We start from the raw sequence: 12,447 nt of genomic DNA on the forward strand, positions 1-12,447 counted from the left end.
GGTGAATCCTCTCACCACCTGCACCTTTGGCCTGTACTCGAGTTCTGTATGAATAAATAAATCTTAAAAAAAAAAAAAAAGAATGAGTTTTGTAATTTCTAGAGAAAGAGGACAAAAGGAAGGTAAGGAAGAGGAGGAAAGCAAGATAGACTTGCTGAGTTCTTAGTAGGGTTTGCATTGAAGCTATAAATCATTTTGAATAAAATGTCACTCTTCCCACCCATGGACATGTTATATAGCCACATTTTTTTTGCTTTATGTACTTTTTCTCGGTGTTCCACCTGTAGATGTTATCTTTTGTTAGATTTATTCTTAAGTATATTTTAATGCTGTTTTAAGTAGAATAATTTTAATTTTTTGTTTGTTGCTAAAATATAAATATCAGTTACTTTTTTATAAACTTTTAAAAAAATATTTATTCATATAGAACTGGGGTACAGGCCAGAGGTGCAGGGGTGGTGAGAGGCTTCACTGGAGACAGAGTGGGGAGCAGAACACACCTATTGATGAAGTACATTGCTGAGGGGAGCAGCAGGTGGGTCAGGAAAGGTCTGTCACACTGTGTGGGTCACCTCTGGAGCTGGGAATCGAACTCATGCTGAAGTGACTTTAGCTTCTTAGCTGTGCTTTAACCTTCTACACCACCAGGGAGGGCCCATAGAGCATATAAACTTTTGAGTTGGAGGTTGATATTTATTGGATAGAGACCCAAGAGTGAGATTACTATATCTCCATTTCCAGATATGGTATTTCCATTTTTAATGTTTATTTACTTTTAAAAAAGATTTATTTAATGATGCCTACAAGACCTGGGGTCTAGGCCAGAGGTGTGGGGGTGAGGGTAAAAGTATTCACCAGAGACAGAATGAGGAGAAGAGCAGATAAATCTACTGAAAAGCACAATATCAGTTACTTTTAATATTTACTTGGACCCAGTGACTTTGCTAAATTTGCTTATAATTCTACTAGTTTAGATATAAATTCTTTTAGATTTCAGTGCAAATAATTATGTTGTGAAAAATTTCTTAATTTGAAATTGTAAGAGGTATGTTAAAAATTTCCCACCATGATTGTGGATTTGTTTGTTTCTCCTTTTGGTTCTATTACTTTTGCTTATGTATTTCATAGCCAAACTAGGAATGTGCTGTAGGAAGAAAGTTTATTCACCAAGGAAATGCAGAATCTGGGTAATACTTGCTATATATAAACATCTGTACAGGAATCTGTACAGATCTGGAGGGTGAATTATGAGAGTGTTGGAGGGTCAGTGGAGTATTAGAATGAATAAAGATAAGTTTGTTGATGTGGGAGTATTTTCTTGGATGTTTGAAAAAAATTGATGGCTTATATTGAATGAATAGAAGCTACTAAAACTCCCTTAGTAGAATGATGAGAAAGGATCAAAAACTTAGGAAGTAAATCTGTTCTGATCATGATGATGTAACAGGACTGGATGTTTCCAACCCATGTTGAGGAACTAAGGATCCAGGCAAAAAAAAAAATATGAAAAATGTTTTTCAAAAATTGGTCAAAAAGGCACGACAAAATATTGATTCCTGAGAGAAGGCAAACAAACAAGATGGGTCCCATAATTGCTCAAATGTGGAGTTAGGGTGGGTGAAAAAGAATGCAGGAGCCAAATAGCTTGAGAGTTTCTCTGATATGAAGCTACAAAATAGAGAATTTGGAGAAGTCAAGGCAGCTCAAGTCTGCAGGGGAGAATTTTGAGGAAGTGTGAATAGCACATGCAGAAAACTAGAGATTACTGTGAAGATTCCACTTGAGTCTATAACTGAGTACTTATCTACACATGTGGGTGATGAAATTACCTAACTCTAGAGAAGATGACTGAAAAGGAGCAGGTGAAACAATTCAAGGTATTCACACAAATCTGGCAATTGGAATTACTAATAGTTTGAATGTAGAATATTATATATAATACATGCGGTATCAGAATATTAATAAGGGTGTTGCCAAAATAGAGAAGCTATTCAGATAACAATCATATTAAAACATGCTCTATATCTGATGTAGAATTGCGTATTACAACAATGAGATGCCATTGCACACCTATTAAGATAAGCATGTCAAAATCTAACACCACCAAATACTGGTGATGTAGGGCAACAGGAATTTTCATTCCTGTTGGGAATGCTGGTAGGAATACAAAATGTGGCCATTTTGGAAAACTGTTTGGCAGTTTCTTGCAAAACTAAACATTATTTTACTACTCATACCAACAATTGTACTGCTTGATATCAAAATAAGTTGGAAATTTATGCCCACACAAAAAACCTGCATGTGGATGTTTATAGCAGTTTTGTTCATAATTGCCAAAAGTTAGAAGTGGTCAAGATTTCCTTCACTGGGTGAATGGATAAATCAGCCAGTGCATGATTATTCAGTGCTAAAAAGAAGTAAGTTATCAAGCCATGTAAATACCTGGTGAAATTATAAGTACATATTACTAAATAAAAGAAGCCAATCTGAAAAAAAAACAAACAAACATGTAATTCCATCTACATGACATGCTAGACAAGATAAAAATAAGGAATCAGTTAAAAAAAAATCATGGTTGATAACGTGGGAAAGGATGAATAGGTATAGCACCTAGGAAATTTAAAGCAATAAAGATACTTTATTCATATTATGATATTGATATTATCACTTTAGCTGTGAGCCAAAAACTGCTCTTTAAAATTCATGAATAATTAGTTAATAGTAACATTTTCTAACAAAAAACCAGCAATAATTGTGAAAGATTATATGTTTCTTCTAAGTTCAGGAACAAATAAAGATTCTACTTTCACTATTTCTGTTCAGCATTGGACTGGAGGTCTTAGCCTTTGCAATGAGGGAGAAAAAGAAAAAAGAAAAGGTAGAAAGTTTATAAAGGAATAAGTAAAACTGGTTTATGCACAGACACCATGATTTTCTATGTAGAAAAGCCTAAAGAATCTATAGTAAAAGCTATGTGCATTAATCAGTGTATTTAATAAGGGCTTGTGATACAACTTTTAAAAGTGCTTATCTGATGGTAAATTCTTCCAGTATGTAGTTGAAATATGCTCTTTCTCATTCACTGATGAAGGATATTTTCATTAGGTATGGAATTTTAGGTTGGAGTTATTTCCTTCGATTACTTAGAAAATAACAACCTATTGTCTTCTGCCTTTGTGTTTATTGAAGTATCTAGTCCTTTCTTCTGGTTATTTATAAGATTTTCTACTGTTGTTGGTTTTTAGTACTTTTACTGTGCTGCTCCTGTTGTAGTTTGCTCTGTACTTATTGTCTCTGCAAATGTGTAATTCTTGAATTTCTGGCTCGATATTTTTTTGTGAGTTTTGGAAAATTCTCAGCTGTTAGTGCTTCTGATCTTTTCTGTCTCACCTCTCCACCTGGGACTCCAATAGGAGTCTCAGAACCTTTGTACCCAAATTGTTAAATGTTTGCTGGAAGAAATTGTCTCAAAGTGACTTCATCTCTCTCTCTGATTAGCTTATAGACTATTGTGCTATAATTTTGTTGTATTTCATAAAGAAAATAATTCCTTACTTGAGATGGGTACCAAATGAATAACTCTCAAAAGAATAATATTTCTTTCTTTGACATACTTCTATGAATTAAAAGGATGTTTTGGCTTAATAAAAAAAAGAAGCATCAATCTCAAATACTGGTTTTGGTACTTATACTGTATTTTATAAACATTAATTTCTATACATCCACACTTATGGAAAAAGTCTGCATCCTTCATTTATTACTACCAGCCGGGGTATATGATTGTAGATGCATATTTCTGTTTTAGCTTTTGTTTGAGCAGCTTCCAAAACATCATCCTATAGTTTTTTAGATTCTGTGCCAAGTTCAGCTCAGATTAAGTTTCTTTGTTAGAACTGCTTTTTAAAGCATCTGGATCAGAAATCATATACTTCTGCATAGCAAAGAAACATTTGGAAATCATCAGAGACATCATAATAGAGGATGATAGTATTTTATGTTTTTTCTCAGGGTAGGTAACGACTACAAAAAATCATTTTATTAAGAATTTAGAAAATGCTGGGTCAATATTGTGAAAACATCTTAAGTGGCCGATAGCTTTCTTTTAAAATGATATTATTCTACATATTATTGTTCTCAAATTATCATGGAAAATTTCTGAGTAAAGTGGAGATTTCTGTTTTTTAATTATTTTCAGTGCTGCACACATGTGCACACACACCAAGTTTAGGAAGACATGTAAGATTTTCTAACTTAGTATCATAATCTTACTTTTGTTTCTTCCCCCTAGATTTGAAGCAGAGACCTAAATTAGTCTTCATGTCATTTCAACAAACAGCATTCATTTCAGGAAAGAGTAGTTTAAGGCTTGGTTTAGATATTATTAAATGTCAATAATCCATCTGCTCTCCTAACAAGAAAGACTTAACTTTTTTACTTAAAAAAAAAAAAAAACCTCCAGTAGTAGACTTCAGGTTTTATAACAGTACATCATGTCATTTTCATAAGTGGGCAAGAATTTAAGAAATAAATCTCAGAACATTTGTACCTATGAAGTAAACTTAAACCTATGGTTTTTAGGCTCTCCAAAAGCTTCTAAAATGATTGATGGGTTTTGGAGAGATCATTTGATTATCCCATATATAGCATGAATAGGTACATTTAGGTTGTGGTCTGGAAATCCAAATGATTTAGTGGATAAACTCCAGACTGTGGAACAAGAAGAAAAGATTTTTTTTTCTGGTGAGAGTGTGACCTTTGCCATGTTTCCTTCTGTGCTATTCTTAAATTTAGAAAAAACTTTCTCCTTTATGTTCACTTCAAAAGGAGAGTATAAGTCCATGAAATCATCAAGGCACATCAGAACCTAAAGGTACCTCCTCATTTACTGTATGTGAGATAATCAAAGATCAAATGTCATCAATATAAAATTATTCTAATTATAATCAGTATAATTTTGGTGCCAATTAAAATGTTTATAGTTTTGTGGGTTTTTTTGTGGCAGAGCTTATTCTTCCCAAAACCGTACTACCTGTTTATTTTCCCTCATCTCATTAACCAAGGAAGATTCTTGAGAAAGGTGGACAGATCTATCACGAAAGTAAGAAAATACATTTTTGTTTCTTTATAACCTACCTTATCTGCATTTAAAGGCACAGCTACATTTCTGAAATATATGTAGCAATGAAGTTTTTATTGATTGATGTAAATATGCATGGCTTTGTTCAGCTGAACACTGCTGGTAGGAGTTACTGTCGTATGTAATACATTATCTTATTACACTCATTTTATGGAAGCTGATCCTGATGGGACAGTGGAAGGAGAGCTTATTCCAGCTTTCTGGAAAAGCAATTAATCCCACTGCTTATGTAGCAACCAAGTCTTGGATCACATTGGTGTGCTGGCACCCTCTCTCCTTTTATTAAAACAAAAATGCAGCTGCTGACCAGAAGTGCAGCTCCACAAGTGGTGCTTTCATTGTGTTGGTAAGAGATTCATATCCAGGGTTGACATCATTTCAGTTACGGCCTTTTCATTATTAAAGTTTGGAATTTCATGTTTGTTTATTAAAGATTTAAAGCTGCAGGTTAAATCACCAAATTGAAATCCACTTATTTTCCTATACTATGATAAGTGGATAAGGTATGCCGGAAATGTGTTTTTCAGATTTTATCCCCAGATGAACGTATTTAATTGTGAAAGGCATCCTATCATGAAGAAACTGACATTTCCCCCAACTCTTTAGCATTTTTTTATAAGCAGCGCGTCACATCCCTCTGTTTCTAAGTAAGTACATATAGCAAATATTTCAGAGTTATTGACTATTAAATGTTTTAGAGCTATTGACTATTAAAAAATAGTACCCAGGACTTTTACTTTGCCCCTGTGGCAACTTTGCTGTGTATTTCATCTGTTTCTCATCAGTCTCTAAAATTGATAATTCTTTGAAACACATGCCATTCCCTAATATTTACAAAGATTTTTTAACTCATAGTATAATCATGTCATAAAAGCGCTTTAATTTTTAATCCAATCTTTTCCCATAGCTGAGGGGTGTATAAGCAAAATACTTTTAATGTAAATTTAATTGTAAACAGCAGAAATAACATTATATAGTTAATGTTTTTTACACAAACATTAATGAGACACATTTTCAAGTACAAATTAAAAAATTTCTAGTGTTTGGGGTTTTGGCATTTTAGCTCTTGCTTTTTAATTAAAGTCTATCTAGATTTCTCTTTCCATGCCTCCTCCCCCTTACTTGCATGCACACACTTTCACATGCGCACACACACTGTTATAGAAGTGACATTGTATTATAACATTATATAACTTTCAGGTGTGTATCACTGACAGTGTGATTAGGCTATACAATGGCTATAATATAATGTATCCTATACATGTCAATCAGTACCCTACATTAAATTCTCCACTAAAAGCTAATTCTCTCCTTCACCTTACCATTGATAAGGTGATTTGCCTATCCTTCCTAACCCCTATACCCGATTTGCCTATCACTCCTAACCCCTTCCCTTCTGGTAACATTAATGGTCTAAAGTTTATTTTTGTTTCATTTTACTCATCCATTTGTTTTCTCTATATACAATATATGACTAAAATCACAATGTTTGTGTTTCTCCATCTCATTTATTTCCATAAACATAATACCTTCGAAGTTCATTCCTGTTGTTGCAAATGACAGTATTTCATCTTTAAAAAAAAATCTGAGTACTATTCTATTATGAATGTATACCATATCCTTTTTATTCATTTGTTTGTCAATAGGCAATTAGCTTTTCCCAGCTCTTGGCTATTGTACATATTGCTGCAATAAGCATGTGAGTGCATGTTGTTCTTCAAAGTAGTGTGCTTGCACTTTTTGGGTAAATACCCAAAAGTGGAATAACTGCATCATATGAAATTTCATCTTTAATTTTTTGGGAAATCAACATTCTGCTTTCCATAAATAGCTGTACCAATTTACATTCTCATTTAGAGTATATGAAGGTTCCCTTCTCTTCACATCTTCTCCAACACTTGATTCTTTTCTTTTAGATAGTAGGCTTTTTCACAGTGATAAAGTGGTATCTCATTGCTTTGATTTGCATTTCTTTAATAATATAAGATGATGAGCATCTTCTCATGGGAGAATGAGCTGCTGTTTTATCAGGTTTGGGATCTTTAGAGTGCTAACTTCCACAGCCTGGAAGCCTTCAATAATGACTCAAGCCAAGTGCATAGAACCATAATAGGGATTTAGTGGAAGAATCCACATTATAACAGCATAAGCATACATTCAATTTGCAGCAAAAAAAAAAAAAGGGGGGGGAAGTAATGAATCTCTTGGCAAAACTCAGGAGACTGACAGTGTAGAGCTGGTGAGACCTGGTCCAGAGAGTTCCTGGCAACCATCTGTGTTCAGGAGGAAGGTCAGACTTTGGCAAATGCCAAAGTCTGCAGAAGACATCAGGACTATGGGCTGAGTCCACAAGCTCTCAGATTGCTTCAAATTCAGTGTTTTTATTTTCCCCACTTTTCTGGGTCATTTTATCAGGACCACCTGTTAATTATAATTTAAGTGGAGCCTCTAAGTACGGCAAGGTTTTTATCTGTCCTTATCACTTGTTTGTATATTATGTCTACTTAAAAAAATTATTTTGAATTATCTTTTTCTTTTCTTACATCATTGTTAATTTTTGGACAGTATGATTTCTTCTCTGGTGTGGTCACTGTGGTTCTGCCACCACCAATGCACTTTACTCAAATGTTACTTTTTGACTGATGACTTTAAGTCACTCACTTTTTGACCAATCAGTGGCACTGCAGTATCAATATGTGTAACATCACCATTAGTCCAAAATCATAATATCAATGTATATGAGCGCTTCGTTTTTCATCTTTTAATTATATCTTTTAACTTTTAATAAAAAAAATCATAGTACTAAATGCCATTGATTGTGTATGTAAGAGCTTTTATTCTCATGTCCATTCTGTGTAAATATTGGTCGGTAATAAATGGGTCTTTGTTGTTGCTGTCTTTTTTGAATTTTAAATGAAAATAACATTAAGAAACAGCAAGTGGAATAGTGACTGTAATATCACTGACCTTTTTTTAAAGACTTTAAATTATTTGTAGCAGACATATTGCAGGGGACAGAATGAAAATATACTTAAAAGACTGTTATTCTTAAGAAAAAGGAGTTGTTGTCTCCCAACACCAATTTTCCAGTGCCAACTGGTCATCTTACAATTCAAATAAATTCTGACACCAACTGCCAAGCATTGGAGCCAGATGCCATAAGTTTAAGAAAAAGTCCATCGCAAGGCTACCCCTACTTTGGAAGCTAGTCACAAGTTCTGGGTGTCACCATTTAGGTGCCAATCTGGAGCTGTCCATATCCCTGGGCTTGATAATTGACTTGAATGACTGACAAAACTCAGGAAAGTGCTATATATAAATTACCATTTTCTGATAAAGGATACAAATGAAGTAAGATGAAGAGATACAGGCAAGCTCTAGAATAGTCCAGAATGTAAGAGCTTCTGTGTCTGTAGAGTCAGGTGTGCCATTAGCATATTGATGTTTTTACCATCCAGGAAGCTCCCCTAAGTCTAGAGGTGCAAATGGTTTTACTATATCTTATTATATCAGTACAACTGATTAAGTAATTGGTCACTATGATTGCACTTTTCAGCCTCCCTCCCTTTAACTTTGGGCTGGCCCAATATTTAATACTCTATCATATGGTTGACACTATCCCAAACCCAACCACCTTACTAACATCACAAAGAAACTCCTATCACCAGAGAAGTCTGAACTGAAGCAAGTGCATTCTGAACTGAGGAAGTCTGTTGACTCCTAATGGTGATTGGAGTTTGTTCTGACAAAGACAGAAAATAAAGGAGTGGAATATGGTCCAGCTAAAGGAGTGGAATATGGTCCAGCTGCTGTAAAAGAAACTGGCTTGATGAAAAGGCTGTCCAACTTGAGCTGTTGCCAAAAAGACTTTGAAGATTTCAATTTTGTACCAGTTCCCAAAGATGATCTTTACAACAATCTGATAGAAAATCCTCGTCCAGTTGGCCTTGCCAGCTAGGAAATGGCTGAAGTGGTTAGTAGAGTTGGGTTTGGTGGCTACAGCTGTCACAGAGGGAGGGGACCACGGCCTGGCAGTCAGAACTATTAGTGAGCACCCCTGGCACTGTGTACACCTTTGTGTGATCTGGATTGATGCCCATGCTGACATTAACACATCCTTCAGCCACTTCCTCTGGAAATCTCCATAGACAGCCAGTTTCATTTCTCTTAGAGAATCAGGACAAGTTACCACAACCCCCAGGGTTTCCTGGATCAAACCTTGTATTTCTTCCCCAAGTGGCTCAAGAGACATGTGCCCTCCTGAGTGTTTTATTCTAAGGAATTATGATATTCAGTATTTTTCCATGAAGATATAGGTCTGATTGGCATCCAGAAGGTCATGGAATAGACATTCAATCTGCTAAATGGCAAAAAATAAAAGCCAATCCACCTGAGTTTTGCTGCAGATACATTTGACCCAGCACTGGCTCCAGCCACGGGAAGCCCTGGTATAGGAACACTGGCCAACTGAGAGAGCATATGTGTCACTAAGAAAAATACCTACCACAGGATTGTGTAATACATACTACATAGTACGCACACGGTCTACATAATGCACAATCAGTACTAGCACTGGTTCTTGTTGATGTCAACCTTTGGTTAGCTGCTTCTAAGAAAGAGGCCCAGGCTATATGATGGTTTCAAGTTCAGCCAACAGAGGGAGGACGCATTGTCTATGACCAAATTCCTACTCCCAGTTCATCAGATGAATCAGAAGAAAGTAAAGAATGTGTGAGAATTTGGGAAATACTGTGCTGATGTGTTTGTCACCAGGAGCATTCCAGAATTGCAAGGTCTTTAAAGGGTCAGCTACAAAATATTCATCTGGGTCAATATTGCCTTAATGAGAACATTTGTGCAGTCTTAGTATTGTACAGTCTCCTTGCCTTCTCTGCTTGGTGACCAATATTCTACTGTAGATGAATTTGCTTTTATTTGCAGTTCATGGAGTATTGATATGTTGAAGTATTATGTAAACGTCAGTGGATCAGAAACAGCATTTGTTATTAGCAGCAGCTATCACTTTCTTCCAGTGAAATCAGCAAGTGCAGTAAAACATGGTTTTCAAGCAATTAATACAATTGAGTGTCTTATTTATAGTGAATGCAACATTTGAGTGAAATTATTACTGTATTTTGAGAAAATGTTGACCCCAGGGGAAGAAAATATAAGTGATGTTAGTGGAAAAATCAATTTAAGATAACAAAAAATATCTATATTTGGTTTCCTAGATTTCTTTTAAAGCAATAAGATAGAAACAGTTTTATTTATAAAACTCAAAATCATCAGTCATATAAATTACTGTGTAAATTTTTGTAGAATGTTATAGTTGGTGTCTATGAGTGTGCTTGGATATATTTATACATAGTATATACATAATATATATATATACATACATATATATATATAATGGGAGTGAAAGGAAAAAGAGAAAGGAAACTTTGGGAGTAATAAATAGAATGAGGGAAAAATGAGACTCAGACTAAGTGATAAGTAGAAAAGGCAGTCAAACTTTCTAATAAAAATGAACCTGGGGGTAAAAAATACATCAGTTTTTTTTAAACAGATAAATATTGCTGGACTTTCATAGTCAAGTATTTATTGATACATATTCTGTACTTTACCTTTGTGCTTATAAAGGGGAAGTTTTATATATGGCCCCTGATTTCAGAGAAAATAAACCCCAGTAGGGTGACTGAATTAACATGTATAAAAGAATTGGAGAAATAAGTTTTATGATATTGGTATGGGATGAGTTTGCTTCTCAAAGGAGGTATAATTTGCATGTTTTAAACAAAAAACATGTAAATTCCTTCCTGAAGTTTTACAATCGTTGCTGAAATAAGGTCTTTGATTTCATCAGAAAAATAACTTCTTTGCTAAAAAGTATGCTGTACCACTATCCTTTTTTCGAAGAACTAGTTTAATGCTATCACATCAATATTTTGTTTTTCTAGAATGTGGCTACTAAAGAATTAAGGAAGCCCTTCCCAATACTGCTTCAAGAGCCATATTAAAGTTAAGCTGATGTTTGATTCAAACCCTTATAGGCTGAAAGTTCTTTCTCTTTTGCTCCTTCCTTATGTAGCATTAAAAATGGGGAAAAAAAGTTAATAGAAATTAAAATTTGCAAGAAATAATTTTCTCATGTTATTCAAAATTGTTCCAGAAAACATCAGTATTTGATAGGAAGGCTTTGAAATTGCCATTCATTTGGTAAATGTTACTATTACTAGAATTTTATACATCAAGACTGTTTAACAATAAAGAAGTCATTTGTGGTCAGTGGGACATAAAATGTGGCTTTGGATGCCAAAGTGTAATGAAATTAAATTTATGTCGCTCTATTTTGCTTTCTTTTCTATGGACTAATCATGAATCTACCAGGTCACTTGAGTTTATATAACAGCTGGTGTTGATGAAAAGATGCTGGTCTTAAAATATAGTAAAAGTGGTTAGAATAAACCTAGTACAATATGCTAAAAAAATTTTATGAGTCAATTCATAATGTACATGTTAACTTGTCAAAAAAAATCAGTATCTTAGGATAAAGTTGAGGAGAAGTGCCTAGATCTGAGTTTTTAATTTTCTACCACTTGGTTTTGAAACAACTATTTGCAAATTATATGTAGAGCATATTTGTATATTTAAACTCACTATTTTACCTTATTAAATTGGTAAACAAGTTGTAGATACCTCACTAGGAAGCTCTTGGCAACTTTATAACTTCTAGATGTGAAAAAAAATTGCATTTGATGATACTGACTTGTTAACTTACATCATAACAACATTGTTAAATGACGGTCCATCTGTCAAATTAATGTCATGACATCCTACTTGTTATTTTAATATGTTATAAAGACGAAATGTGTTTTTTAGATATACTTTACATTTGCACTATGTAATGGAAAATACGATATATTATGTGCCTGTGCCCTGAGGAGAGTTTTTAACAAAAATAATTGAAGGTAATAAATCTTACCCCTTTTCCCTCTGTTGCCCTATCCCTGTATACCTTCTATGTTATCGTATCTCCTATACATAGCAAGCTTTCTAGGTAATGGCAGAGGCTGAGAATTCTTGTGTATGTTATAGAATAAAAACCTGCACTACCTCCCCCAAATTTGCTTTTCTTTGAAATGTTGATTTAATAAACATTCTGATCATTTATATGATTATTTGATCCTCTTTCCTAAGATTGAAATGTGCCCTTGAATGATACTGCTATTGAACATAAGACAAGTTTTTCAGATAATTAGGAACATCTACAAGCTAATAAATCTTTCCTACAGCTTTAATTTTATTGCATA

The 12,447-nt window shown here is 34.2% G+C and overlaps 1 pseudogene; it reads left to right on the forward strand.

Moving 5' to 3' along the window:
* LOC101637225 overlaps positions 1–9,608 on the forward strand; it is a 17,038-nt pseudogene extending 7,430 nt beyond the window's left edge.
* The last annotated feature ends 2,839 nt before the right edge of the window (positions 9,609–12,447 follow it).

This window comes from Condylura cristata, unplaced genomic scaffold, assembly GCF_000260355.1.
Source record: "Condylura cristata isolate star-nosed mole 26May11 unplaced genomic scaffold, ConCri1.0 scaffold00017, whole genome shotgun sequence".
In the NCBI taxonomy this organism is placed as follows: domain Eukaryota; kingdom Metazoa; phylum Chordata; class Mammalia; order Eulipotyphla; family Talpidae; genus Condylura; species Condylura cristata.